The following is a 14,694-nucleotide window of genomic DNA, read 5'->3' on the forward strand; positions in this document are numbered from 1 at the left end:
TGTACTCTTGACCCGTATACTTCGTGGAATGACATTTATCTCGAGTGTATTTCATGAAGTGCCTTCTGCGACTATGGCTGAGGACATAGTGCTCGGTTACTAGTTCTTTAGAGTAAATGGGGTGATAGCTGACGGAGCCTGAAATCAACTAAATCAGTAGAACTTCAAAAGTTCAAAGTTGGAGCAAATGTTTTTATGTTGACCAGGCTGACATGAGTCTTTTTATTGTTTATATATGACAAATCTGCTTTTGACGTTGTTAATAGTTTATATAGGACATATCTGTTTTGACACTGTTGCTGTTTTTAGAATGATATATTGTTAACTTATTCTCATCATTTATTTATTTCCCTATTTTCTTTCCTCACTGGGCTATTTTTCCCTGTTGGAGCCCTTGGGCTTATAGCATCTTGCTTTTCCAAATAGGGTTGTTGCTTGGCTAGTAATAATAATAATAATACTGATTGAATCATCTGTGTGGACTTCAAGTGCGTAAAGCACTTGCCGACAACAGGCTCCACGTACTTGAAGTCCACACAGCCGATTCAATCAGTATTATTATTATTATTATTATTACTAGCCAAGCTACAACCCTAGTTGGAAAAGCAAGATGCTATAAGCCCAAGGGCTCCAACAGGGAAAAATAGCCCAGTGAGGAAAGGAAATAAGGAAATAAATAAATGATGAGAATAAGTTAACAATATATCATTCTAAAAACAGCAACAGCGTAAAAACAGATATGTCCTATATAAACTATTAACAATGTCAAAAACAGATATGTCGTATATAAACAATAAAAAGACTCATGTCAGCCTGGTCAACATAAAAGCATTAGCTCCAACTTTGAACTTTTGAAGTTCTACTGATTCAACTACCCGATTAGGAAGATCATTCCACAACTTGGTCACAGCTGGAATATAACTTCTAGAATACTGTGTAGTATTGAGCCTCATGATGGAGAAGGCCTTGCTATTAGAATTAACTGCCTGCCTAGTATTACGAACAGGATAGAATTGTCCAGGGAGATCTGAATGTAAAGGATGGTTAGAGTTATGAAAAATCTTTGCAACATGCATAATAAACTACTTGAACGACAGTGCCAAAGATTAATATCTAGATCAGGAATAAGAAATTTAATAGACCGTAAGTTTCTGTCTAACAAATTAAGATGAGAATCAGCAGCTGAAGACCAGACAGGAGAACAATACTCAAAACAAGGTAGAATGAAAGAATTAAAACACTTCTTCAGAATAGATTGATCACCGTAAATCTTGTAAGACTTTCTCAATAAGCCAATTATTTGTGCAATTGAAGAAGACACCGACCTAATGTGTTTCTCAAAAGTAAATTTGCTGTCGAGAATCACACCTAAAATTTTGAAAGAGTCATACAAATTTAAAGAAACATTACCAATACTGAGATCCGGATGTTGAGGAGCCACCGTCCTTGACCTACTTACAATCATACTTTGAGTTTTGTTAGGATTCAACTTCATACCCCATAATTTGCATCATGCACTAACTTTAGCTAAGTCTCTATTAAGGGATTCACCAACCCCAGATCTACATTCAGGGGATGGAATTGATGCAAAGAGAGTAGCATCATCTGCATATGCAACAAGCTTGTTTTCTAGGCCAAACCACATGTCATGTGTATAAAGTATGCAGAGTAATGGGCCAAGTACACTACCCTGTGGAACACCGGATATCACATTCCTATACTCACTATGGTGCCCATCAACAACAACTCTGAGATATATTACTTGAAAAATCAATAATAATGCTAAGAAATGATCCACCCACTTCCAACTGTTTCAGTTTGAAAACAAGAGCCTCATGATTAACACGGTCAAAGGCAGCACTAAAATCAAGGCCAATCATATGAACTTCCTGACCACAGTCAAGGGATTTCTGTACAGCATTGGAGATTACAAGAAGGGCATCACATGCTCCAAGGCCTTTACGAAAACCAAATTGCAAACTAGGGAGTAGATGATTACCTTCAGCAAACCTATTAAGACGTTTTGCCAGAAGACATTAAAAAACTTTAGATAATATGGGAGTTATGGAAATTGGGCAGTAATCAGTGGGACTTGAGCTACCACAAACACATTTCCATAGAGGAGTAACATTACCAATTCTCCAACAAGTGCTAAAAGCTCCTCTTCTTGCTAACTTGCGCAAAATAACAGATAACTTTGGAGCTAAGAAATCTGCTGTCTTTATAAAAAACAAAGGAAAAATACCATTTGGGTCTACACCTCCATAAGCATTAAGGTCCATAAACAGAGCTTTAATCTCACGAGATCGAAAAGCTTTACTAGTTAGTTTAGCCTCAGGAAAACAGGAATGAGGAATTTCAAGTTTTTCATTACTCTGTTTATTGTCAAAAACATCAACCAAAAGGGTTGCCTTTTCCTTTGGACAGTGAGTGACTGAGCCATCTGGGTTAAGTAAAGGAGGAACTCTTACATCTACACCAAAGAATGCAGACTCAAGGGTAGACCACCATTTATGTTCCTGAGTTGTACCAGAAAGGGTTTCTTTTATGGTTAAATTGTATTCATTTTCAGTTGAGGCATAAACTCTCAGAGCAAAAGCTCGAAGCTGGGTATAGTTGTTCCAGGTCAAATCTGATCGGTTACCCTCCCAAAGGTGATAGGCCTCCTGCTTCTCCAAATAAGCACGTCTACAATCATCATTGAACCACGGTTTGTCCTTCACTCGGTACCTTAGCACACGAGAAGGGATACGCCTATCAATTATGTTGACTAGTTTCTCATTCAAAGGGACAACAGGTTCCACACTATTATATAATTGTGACCAATTCAAGCACAAAAGATCATGCAAAATCCCATTCCAGTCTGCTTGGGATTTCATATAAATTTTACAAGAGTTTGATATATCAGGGACAGGCTGCTCAGTCTTCACTACTAATGAAATCAAGGCATGATCAGATGTCCTGACTGGAGAACCAACCTTAATTTTTATAACGCCAGGGGAGTCAGTGTATACGAGGTCCAAGCAATTACCAGACCTGTGAGTAACTTCATTCATGATTTGCTCACAGCCTGATTCAGAGGCAAAGTCTAAAGTTCTTAAGCCATGGCGATCGGTAGGAGAGATAGAACTTAACCATTCCCTATGGTGAGCATTAGAATCACCAACAAACACCAAAGAAGCCTTTCTATCATCTTGTATCTTAGCCATAATGGTAAGAAGACAATCGAAGATAGAATCATCCATGTCTGGATTCCGGTAGATCGAACACAAATAAAAGTTGTTATGCCTGCCACAAACTTTTATTACCTGAATCTCATGACATCCACATTGATAGCAGGACTTATGAGAAGCAAGGTGCTCGGTCCTAATATACACCGCCATTCCCCTGGCCCTAGGGATGGCATCACGTTTCAACATTATTGACTTCTTGAAACCAGTTATAAAGAGCTCAGATGAGTGCCTCATATTAGAAACCAAAGTTTCTGAGCGCAAAAGAATATCATACTGTCTGGACGCAACTGTGAGGTCTTGGATATTTGCATTAAGACCACGAATATTGCAATACAGAAGACGACATTGACGAAATCTAGGACGTAATGGTCCCGGATTTCGCTCAATGTCTCCAGACAGCATAAGAATTAATAGAAATAAAAAAGAGACATCATACTTAAAAGCTAGATTAACAAGAATTATAACAAAATCAATATGTACAGAATTATAAATAAAGTGATTGATGATACCCATAGACTATAGTAAAAAGTCGGAAAAACTGGTCAACATGGAGGAGCTGATACACCATGCAAGGCTAAATACCCTCCAGGATAGCCACTTCAACTGAAGGGAGGACAGTAAGGATGGTTTTGAGAAGAAAAAGAATCAGAAAAAGGAAAAGACAACCTCTTGATAAACCACCAGGCATCCATGGCCCTTCTATTAAGCCTGCCCAACATACCATTTCAAAAAACAAGAGGAAGAAAAAAAAATAATAATAAGATAGAATAGTGTCCCCGAGTGTACCCTCAAGCAAGAGAACTCTAACCCAAGACAGGGGAAGACCATGGTACAGAGGCTATGGCACTACCCAAGACTAGAGAACAATGGTTTAATTTTGGAGTGTCCTTCTCCTAGAAGAGCTGCTTACCTAGCTAAAGAGTCTCTTCTACCCTTACCAAGAGGAAAGTACACTGAACAAATTGCAGTACAGTATTGAGCCCGTACTTGTTCCTGTTACCGTAGACTTCCTAAGGGGTTTGATACCTCTTTTAGGTGCCCTTCTTGTGCGTCCAACTGTTGACCAGAGATGTATTATGATGGCGACATCACAACCTCTGCTCTGTCAAGGAGAGCTACAGCAATTCCTGGCTTCCTAGAACTGAAAGATGGTAAAGCCTCAGTGTTAATTGTTCATCAGAAGGAACTACCAAGATCAAGAAGGGTGATCTCTTGGAAAATGTTTACCATGTCCATGGTTGATGCTCCTCTATCCTGCCTGATAGTAGAGGAGTACCACTTGACATGTGAACCGAGCGTATTAGAAGAGATAGACAATCTGTCTGTCTCAGACGAACTTGATTCTTCTCAGAAGGACCCCTCTTAATGAGAGAATGCCTTAATGAAGTTATTGAGCTTCAGCACGGCGTTTCATTCCTGTGCTGAAACTTGGTGACGGGCAAGAGGGCTCTCGAACTTGGGGAAATTGCTCCCCCAGTTCGAATCTAAATTTCTCTCCCTTTTATTCCTCCTGCTCAATATTTCTTCAACCTTCTCCTAATTTTATCAACTTTCTTTTGTCTTGCTGTCCTAACTCTATGCTCTTAAGTTATATATATGTAGATGTATGCATATATATATATATATATATATATATATATATATATATATATATATATATGTATTTATTTAATTTGTTAATTTATTTATTTATCTATTTATTTTAATTTTATTTAAATGGCGTGGATATTTCCACATTCGCTATTACTGCCTGCTTAGATGAATGGGAGAAGGGATCACGGTTGGGAGGTATTTGCATTCAAAGCTATATATGAGAGTATTGGATGATCTCAGCCATCCCAAAGATGGTTTGGACCTTTTTGGCGGAACTACTCTCAAGGTTTGGGTCATCGGAATCCATGGGGATCCAATCCTTGAGGTGGGACTCTTGGCTTTTGGCCGGATGCCCAACATTACAGATATGGGGAGGATGATTCCATATATCCTTGGTCTCACGCCTAACAGGCGGGTTTAGCTTACACCTGTGCCTCTATATCTGTTTTGATGCTATCCTTCGGGTAGGGTATGGAGTGGACCATCTGGGAAGTATACTCTCATTGTGCCGATAGTGGAGAATGCAAATTTCCTTTCCAACGCATGATACTTTCTTAAAATTCTCAAGCAGATAAACCAACAAAACAACCAGCAAAAAACAAAGAAAATCCCACCCTTAACTATGGACTCTTCAAATACTGACTCCCCATCCCCTGGATATGCTGACTCCCCCCGGCACTGTTGACGACCTCTGATAATGTGATAAGGTAAAGTTCTGTTGATGACCTCGGAACGGGAAAAGACCATTCTACTGATATTTCAATATCGAGTAATTTGGGCAACATGAGGAAACTTTGAATCCATGTTACCCAAATTTCAATAGAGACAAATTATGATGATCTATGTACAGTAAAGCATTTGAATGCTATAGATGCATAAAAGAAATAAGAATGAAACGAAGCTGAAACATGGGATTCATGGATATCTTACAGTAGTTATGACGAAGCATTTAGTGCAATAAGTAACTTGAATAATATCAAAATTAATAACTTGAATGTCACGGCTGCTCTTTGTGATAAGGTACCAAAAGATTTGGATGTGTATAGGCCTGCGGATTGGTTGGAAAAAGACGCAGATTTAGTTATGCCCTCCCAGAGAAATCCAAAACCACCGATGTGGCTTAGAACATTTAAGTGTGACCCTTGCCAAAAGACTATTAAATAAATCAAATACATATGCTAAGGCATTAAAATCAAACCAACATAGTACAGCCAATAGCTCAAAGAAAAGTATACCATCTGATAAAATATCAAATAACGAGGTAGCCATATTACCTCCTGAGGCTTTACCACGGTGTATTAACACTAGGGCATTGCCCATTGCTGTACAGCCTTCATCCCCATTACAAAAAATAGTACAAACCTCTCTCAGGCCATGTCCTTGCCTGATCTGATGGAGGTTCCATTTAAGACCAACTTACCTGATGCACCTGTAGTTGGGAAGGTGCAAAAACCTTGAATCCCACCATCTATTAATTGTAAAAGAGAGAGACCTCCATCTCTCTCTCCACCCTCCATTAGAAACGTTAAGGTTATGACATCAAATAAATTTGATGTTTTGTCTGTTGATGTTTCTAATGAACCAGAAGATAAACTGAATAAATCAGAAATTCAAGTTGAAGTCCACCATCCACCTCAACAAATAGATCAAAAGGAGGCAAAGAAAAACACAAACGTAAAACCCAACATAACAAGACCACCTCTGAAGAAACCTACAGGTAAAAATGTTAGATTAAAAACTGCTTATGGGAAGACTTCATCCAAGATGTCTTCCAGAAATAATCCATAGTTTTCTCCTCCATTTTGCAATAGAACTGTCAGGGTTTGAGGGTGAAATATGAAGAACTTAAGCTCCTAATTCATGAACATCCCCCCATAATTGTATGTCTACAGGAAAGTATGCTTGATTCTAACACTCCTAGTCCTTGAGAGTATGTTAGCGATAGAACACCGTATAATCAACAAGCAGGGAGCCATGGCGTAAGTCTCATGTACATTCGTCGAGATATTCCCCAAATACCTATGTCTATACGTACAACCCTGCAGACAGTGGTTGTACAAATTGATATAGGGAGAAAATATACAAAATTCTCTCTGTACTTACCTCCAAATGATAATATTTTATATGATGATTTAGCAGAGGTCATTCAACAACTCCCTCAACCTTTTCTTTTACTGGGAGATATGAATGGTAGACATCCTTTATGAGGTGATGTTTTGGCCAACAGAAGGGGCAATATTATCTCATCAATTATGGAGAATGAGGATGTGGGACTCCTTAATACAGGAAAGCCCACGCACTTCCATGTTCAGACTCATACCTTGTCATGCATTGACCTTTCAATTGCAAGCTCTAACTGCCTTCTTGATTTTGATTGGAGGACATTAGATGATTGGCACACTAGTGATCATGCACCAATCATTATAAACTCCAGCAAGGGTCCGCCTTTGCAAAGATCGCCACCATGGAATCTTGACAAGGCAGACTGGGTTAAATTTTGTGAGCTAAGTGAAATCGAAGGGAGAGCAGAACAGTTTGAAAGTATTGATGATGCCATAGACCTACTGAATGGAACTCTTCATACAGCAGGAATCAATTCAATTCCCAAAACCACAGGACTATTCAAAAGACGACCAGTCCCATGGTGGTCTTCAGAATTAACAGCCTTGCAAAGAGCCACCAGAAAATCCCTGACTAGATTGCTTAGACGCCGTACGGATGAAAATTTGATATCATACAAAAAGTGTAGAGCACAGTTCCGTCGTGCCATGAAAGAAGCTAGATGCCAATCTTGGGTGGCGTTTGTTTCCTCCATTAATAGTAGAACACCGCCATCTTCTGTATGGAGGAAAATAAAAAAAAGATAGCAGGCAAATTCACCCCGAACCCACCACCAGTGTTGAAAGTGAATGGTCAGTGTGTGACTGAAGGAAATGAAGTTAGCAATGCCCTGGCTGACCATTTTTCAAATGTATCGAGCAGGAGTGTAGCAGCTCCTAGTCACCAGTACAGGAGCATTGAAGAAAAGAACATTTAAAATTTTGCAACAGGAAGGGAAGAATCGTATAATTCTCCTTTTACTTAAAGAGAACGTGATTCCGCACTCACTACTTGCAACGATACAGCCCCTGGACCTAATGGAATTCCATATGCAATGGTTAAACATGTACATTTTAATACAAAGATATTTATTTTAAGTATTATTTATAGAATATGGCATGATCATAGTTACCCAAGTGTTTGGGAACTTGCCATTATTTTAGCCTTTTTAAAACCCGGTAAGGACAAGTTTTTAGCAGCAAACTATCGACCTATTGCATTGACATCTTGTTTATGTAAAATCATGGAGAAGATGGTCAATGCAAGGTTGATGTGGTACCTTGAAAAGAAGGGTATTTTATCACCGATTCAATGTGGATTCAGAAAAATGCACTCAACAACTGATGTGTTAGTAAGACTTGAGTCCTTTATTTGTGAAGCCTTTGCTTCCAAACAGCACCATGTGACAGTTTTTTTTTTCCTTGAAAAGGCATATGATACCACATGGAGATATGGTATACTTAAAAAATTCATGAACTAGGATTAAAAGGAGAACTACCACTATTTATTTTGTCATTTCTTTTGCATAGAGTTTTTCAAGTGAGAGTCAGGGAAACTCTATCAGAGAGTAAGTGTCAGGAAGAAGGAGTTCCTCCAGGGAGTGTGCTGAGTGTAACCCTATTTGCACTAGCAATTAATGGGATATCCTCTGTCATTCCCCGGGATGTTCTCTCAACATTATTTGTGGATGATCTCTCAATATCATTTGCTGGAACTAGAATGGCAATGGTTGAGAGAAAAATACAACTCACTATTGACAAAATTATCCAGTGGGCTGACATGAATGGATTTAGGTTCTCGACAATTAACACTACCATTGTCCATTTTTGTCGTATCCGGGGAGTACATCCAGACCCGGATATATACATTAAAGATTAACGGATACCATGTGCAAGTGAAGCTAAATTTTTAGGTGTGATATATGATTGTAGGCTTACATGGATTTCTCACTTAAAATCATTAAAAGCTAAATGTCTTGAGGCTCTGAATATCTTGAAAGTATTGTCCCATACATCATGGGGGGCAGACTGCAATACTATTTTAAAATTATACAAGGCCTTGATTTTTTCCAAAATTAGTTATGGATGCGAAATATACTCTTTAGCCACCCAAAGCCAGTTAAAAATGTTAGACTCTATACATCATGGTGGTATTAGATTGTCTACAGGAGCATTTAGAACCGCACCTATCCCAAGTCTCCTTGTTGATGCTAGAGTTACCTCTAGACCTTTACCGAATGTCTTCCATTATTCGGTATTGGTCTAGATTGCAAAGACTCCCCAACTCTTTAGCCTTTCAGACTGCAAGCCTTGTAAAACACACATCATACTTTGAGTTGCACCCAAAATCTCCTCAACCTTATGTCTTTCGGGTGAAACGATTACTAAACAGTCTGAATATAATTAGAAGAAAGGTACTTCCATTCAAGGTATCATCAACGCCTCCATGGAAATTACCAGAGATATCTTTTTGTAAATACTTTATTGGAGTTAAGAAGAATATGACTGACCTAGAAGCCAGGTCTCTTTTTATGGAACATGTTGAAGAACATAGAAGATCGACTTTTATATATACTGATGGCTCCAAATCTAATGCTGGCGTTGGATTTGGAATACATGTATTGATTTTAATTGTAGAGGTGCACTTCCTCTAACAGCTTCCATATTTACTGCCGAATTGTATGGCATATTAACCGCTATTGAGAAAATAGCGTTGGAAAAGGAGGGTGATTTTACAATTTTTAGTGATGCAAAGAGTGTCCTTCAAGCTTTAGAAGTTTTTAATTCCAGCAACCCTCTAGTTTTAAAGATTTTAAAATGGCTTTTTATTATTGGATGGAGAGGTATAACAGTTAGATTTTGTTGGGTTCCAGCACATGTAGGTGTGTCTGGGAATGAGAAGGCAGATTCACTGGCAAAGAATACTGCATCCGAGTTGCTGCCAAGAAGATATCCCATTCCGTGTAACGATTTCCTACCTAACATCAAGAAATTGCTTTGTAATAATTGGCAACCGCACTGGGATAGTCTAGATGGCAATAAAATGAGAGAAATAACAAATGCCATATCTCCTTGGAGGTATAACATAATGCCCCGAAAATGGGAGACTTCTCTTTGTTGTCTCCGTATTGGCCACACTCGGCTGACACACAAGTTTCTGCTGAAGGGCCAACACCAACCGTATTGTGAAGACTGTTTAGTACCTCTAACAGTGAGGCATTTGTTGACGGAATGCCCCAATTATAATAACTTAAGGAATAGATACTTGTCTGAGGCTTGAGGTGAGGGTGGCAGGTTCATCCTTGCCAAGATTCTTGGACATGATGTGTCCTACTATGCAAGTGGCATTTTTAGATTTATTTCAGAAGCAGGTCTTCTGAAAACTATCTAACTTTTATAATGACATTCAACTTTTATGGTTTTAATTGAATATTCTTTAATTTTTTGCATATATAAACTAAATGATATTGGGGTCAATGACCTTAGATGTCAGGATGCCTGAAAACCTTAAATCAATCAATCAATCAATCTCAGAAGGACCTTTTTTGTCTGATGCTTCGACATCATCTTCCAGTCATCAGTACGGGTGACGATGATGTGGGAGAGTGCTCAAGCATGCCAATACGCATCCACCTGTATGACAAGGCACCCATTTATCAGAGGGTTCAACGGTTTGCTAAACCTGTTGCTTACGCCATCAAGAAACAGTGCAAGGAGTTGCATGAACTGGGTATTATTGAACCCAGCATGTCTCCTTGGTCTTCATCCAATGTTCCTGTCTGAAAAAAGGACAACAGTATACGGTTCTGTGTGGGCTACCGTAGACTGAATAGGGTGATAGTCTTTGATAAATTCCCCATGCCAAACATGGCCGATTCTTTATTTGGGATACAAGGAGTCATATTTTATAACCATTGACTTGGTTCATGGAGGTGTAGACCCAAATGGTATTTTTCCTTTGTTTTTTTTTTTATAAAGACATCAGATTTCTTAGCTCCAAAGTTATCTGTTATTTTGCGCAAGTTAGCAAGAAGAGGAGCTTTTAGCACTTGTTGGAGAATTGGTAATGTTACTCCTCTATGTAAATGTGTTTGTGGTAGCTCAAGTCCCACTGATTACCGCCCAATTTCAATAACTCCCATATTATCTAAAGTTTTTGAATGTCTTCTGGCAAAACGTCTTAATAGGTTTGCTGAAGGTAATCATCTACTCCCTAGTTTGCAATTTGGTTTTCGTAAAGGCCTTGGAGCATGTGATGCCCTTCTTACAATCTCCAATGCTGTACAGAAATCCCTTGATTGTGGTCAGGAAGTTCATATGATTGGCCTTGATTTTAGTGCTGCCTTTGACCGTGTTAATCATGAGGCCCTTGTTTTCAAACTGAAACAGTTGGGAGTGGGTGGGTCGTTTCTTAGCATTATTATTGATTTTTTAAGTAATAGATCTCAAAGAGTTGTTGTTGATGCGCACCATAGTGAGTATAGAAATGTGATATCCGGTGTTCCACAGGGTAGTGTTCTTGGCCCATTACTTTTCATACTATATACACATGACATGTGGTTTGGCCTAGAAAACAAGCTTGTTGCATATGCAGATGATGCTACTCTCTTTGCATCAATTCCATCCCCTGAATGTAGATCTGGGGTTGGTGAATCCCTTAATAGAGATCTAGCTAAAATTAGTGCATGGTGCAAATTATGGGGTATGAAGTTGAATCCTAACAAAACTCAAAGTATGATTGTAAGTAGGTCAAGGACGGTGGCTCCTCAACATCCGGATCTCAGTATTGATAATGTTTCTTTAAATTTGTATGACTCTTTCGAAATTTTAGGTGTGATTTTCGACAGCAAATTTACTTTTGAGAAACATATAAGGTCTGTGTCTTCTTCAATTGCACAAAAAATAGGCTTATTGAGAAAGTCTCAAGATTTTCGGTGATCAATCTATTCTGAAGAAGTGTTTTAATTCTTTCATTCTACCTTGTTTTGAGTATTGTTCTCCTGTCTGGTCTTCAGCTGCTGATTCTCATCTTAATTTGTTGGACAGAAACTTACTGTCTATTAAATTTCTTATTCCTGATCTAGATATTAATCTCTGGCACCGTCGTTCAATTAGTTCATTATGCATGTTGCATAAGATTTTTCATAACTCTAACCATCCTTTACATTCAGATCTCCCTGGACAATTCTATCCTGTTCGTAATACTAGGCAGGCAGTTAATTCTAATAGCCAGGCCTTCTCCATCATAAGGCTCAATACTACGCTACTCTAGAAGTTTAATTCCAGCTGTGACCAAGTTGTGGAATGATCTTCCTAATCGGGTAGTTGAATCAGTAGAACTTCAAAAGTTCAAAGTTGGAGCAAATGCTTTTATATTGACCAGGCGGACATAAGTCTTTTTATAGTTTATTTATGACATATTTGTTTTTGATGTTGTTAATAGTTTATATATGACATGTCTGTTTTGACGTTGTTCCTTTTTTAGAATGATTTATTGTTTATTTGTTCTCTTTATTTATTTGCTTCCTTATTTCTTTTCCTCACTGGGATATTTTTTCCCTGTTGGAGCCCCTGGGCTTATAGCATCTTGCTTTTCCAACTATGGTTGTAGCTTGGATTAATAATAATAATAATAATAATACCATTGGATGAAGGACAGTAAAGATTACACGACTCTCTACTGCCTTTGGACACTGGCAGTTCAGATGCTTATTGTTTGGATTATAGAATGTACCTGCAGTTTTCCAGAGAGAAATGCAGGGTATTTTCCAAGAGTTTCCGAAAGCCAAGTTGACTGTCTACATTGATGACATCTTGATCTTTGGGGCTTCTTTCCAGGAACACCTGAAAATGGTAAAACGAGTTTTGGCTGCTCTCCAGAAGCATGTATTTGTGTGCTACTGTTATTAACACACATTGAGTATGTGTTGTTTGGCATGTTGAGTCTTGAAGTAAAGTCAATCATGTTAACTTTAAAATGGTTTATTCTTTAAAAACAACAGTGTTAACATCTCCATCACAGGAGTATAGCTGATTTGGTCGGATGACCATTCCAGGTGAAGTGTAGATAAGAACTCCCTAAAATATCGATATCACAGATATCGTATATTTAGTTATCTCAGCATTTAAACACAATATGTAAACTTTACATTAGTCTAGGAAGACACCTGCATCCGGTGGCGACACAACTCTTTCACACGGTATGCATTTGTGTTTATGCTTCATAAAAATGTTACATTGCTGAGAGATGCAAAACGCGTCCTGTTATGATCTTGTCTGACTACAGCAAATCTCACGCTAGCTTCTTCTTCCACAATGACGTATTACGTCATGTGTTTTAAACATGTAATATCTGACTATTACATCAGCTCGGCCAGCTATCTCAATTTTTTTTTTTCTAAATTTAACAACACGCCAAAATATGTTTACTAGGAGTGTGACTGGATATATGTATTATTCTTTGTTTAACTTTAGCCATAAGCATATGAGGACGAATGTTCAAATAGGCATATTAAAAAAAAATAACAATAATAATGCATATGAAAAGATATTACCAAAGCAAAGAAAAAAATGCATGATAGATACAGATCACAGATATGGTACATTGCTAGCAAATGATTATATGGTACCAAAAAAAATACTGATATACATATGATTCGGTAACTTGTTAAAGAATAATTATTACCTTTGTCAGAAACATAGATTAACACAATACGGTAATTAATAAAAATATTTGTTACCTTGGTAAAGATTCAATTTTAGTGCACAAACACGAATTCCTGGTACGTACACGTACCACGGTTTCGTACATATATATATATATATATATATATATATATATATATATATATATATATATATATATATATATATATATATATATATATATATATATATATATATATATATATATATATATATATATATATATATATATATATATAGGGCTTATATATTTTATTAGATGCCCATGGATTCTGTTTTTTTAATTTTTTTTTTCTCTTTTCTTTTAACATTCCGGCTTATATATTTTATTAAATGCCGAGAGAAAAAAAAATGATTTATTTTTTAAATGTTTTTTAAATGTATTTTAAAAAATGCAAATGTTCTATAGTCTCTTCAATTACATATTTCTAGCGTACTAACTGCTTTTCGTACATAATTCGTTTCCAAGACAATTTTACTCCTTTGAGCGAATGAAGTGGCCACTTTCAAACGGCTTTAAATTGAATTAAATAAAAAGTTTTGTCTGGACATGGCAAAACATTCCGTTTGAGCTGCAAACTGTTCCTTAACCTACACCAAACAAGGATGTTAACGGCGATAGATATCATCACCGTCACAACTGTTCCTGCTAGTAGTATGGAGTGAAGAAATTCTTTATAAGTCTGTGACAGGTGGTCCATCTCGGTCCATTTCTTCAACCGCTTGGCTACCTTTTTGTTGTATGGGAGAGGTAGTGATGGCATTGTAGTCGACCACGTGAAGTTCGCGAAGTAGGCTCGTTCTCTGATGATGGTCCTGATCCCTCTCACCATGGAATTAGGGGATGTCCCGATACAACCATCTGCTGCAACGAAGATTTGAGAATAGGACGTGGATCCGTCCGGGCATGATACATTGAAGTCGTCCTTGTCGTATCGTATCCACGAGCCGTTGTTCAGTCTGCAATTGAACTCATTATTGTCAAAGGGATAAAGCTTATCCAGACAATTTTCACTTGTATGGGAGAGAGCACCGCCTAGCACTATACCTCTCATGAATCCATT

Source organism: Palaemon carinicauda, chromosome 11 (genome assembly GCF_036898095.1).
Source record: "Palaemon carinicauda isolate YSFRI2023 chromosome 11, ASM3689809v2, whole genome shotgun sequence".
NCBI classification, from domain to species: domain Eukaryota; kingdom Metazoa; phylum Arthropoda; class Malacostraca; order Decapoda; family Palaemonidae; genus Palaemon; species Palaemon carinicauda.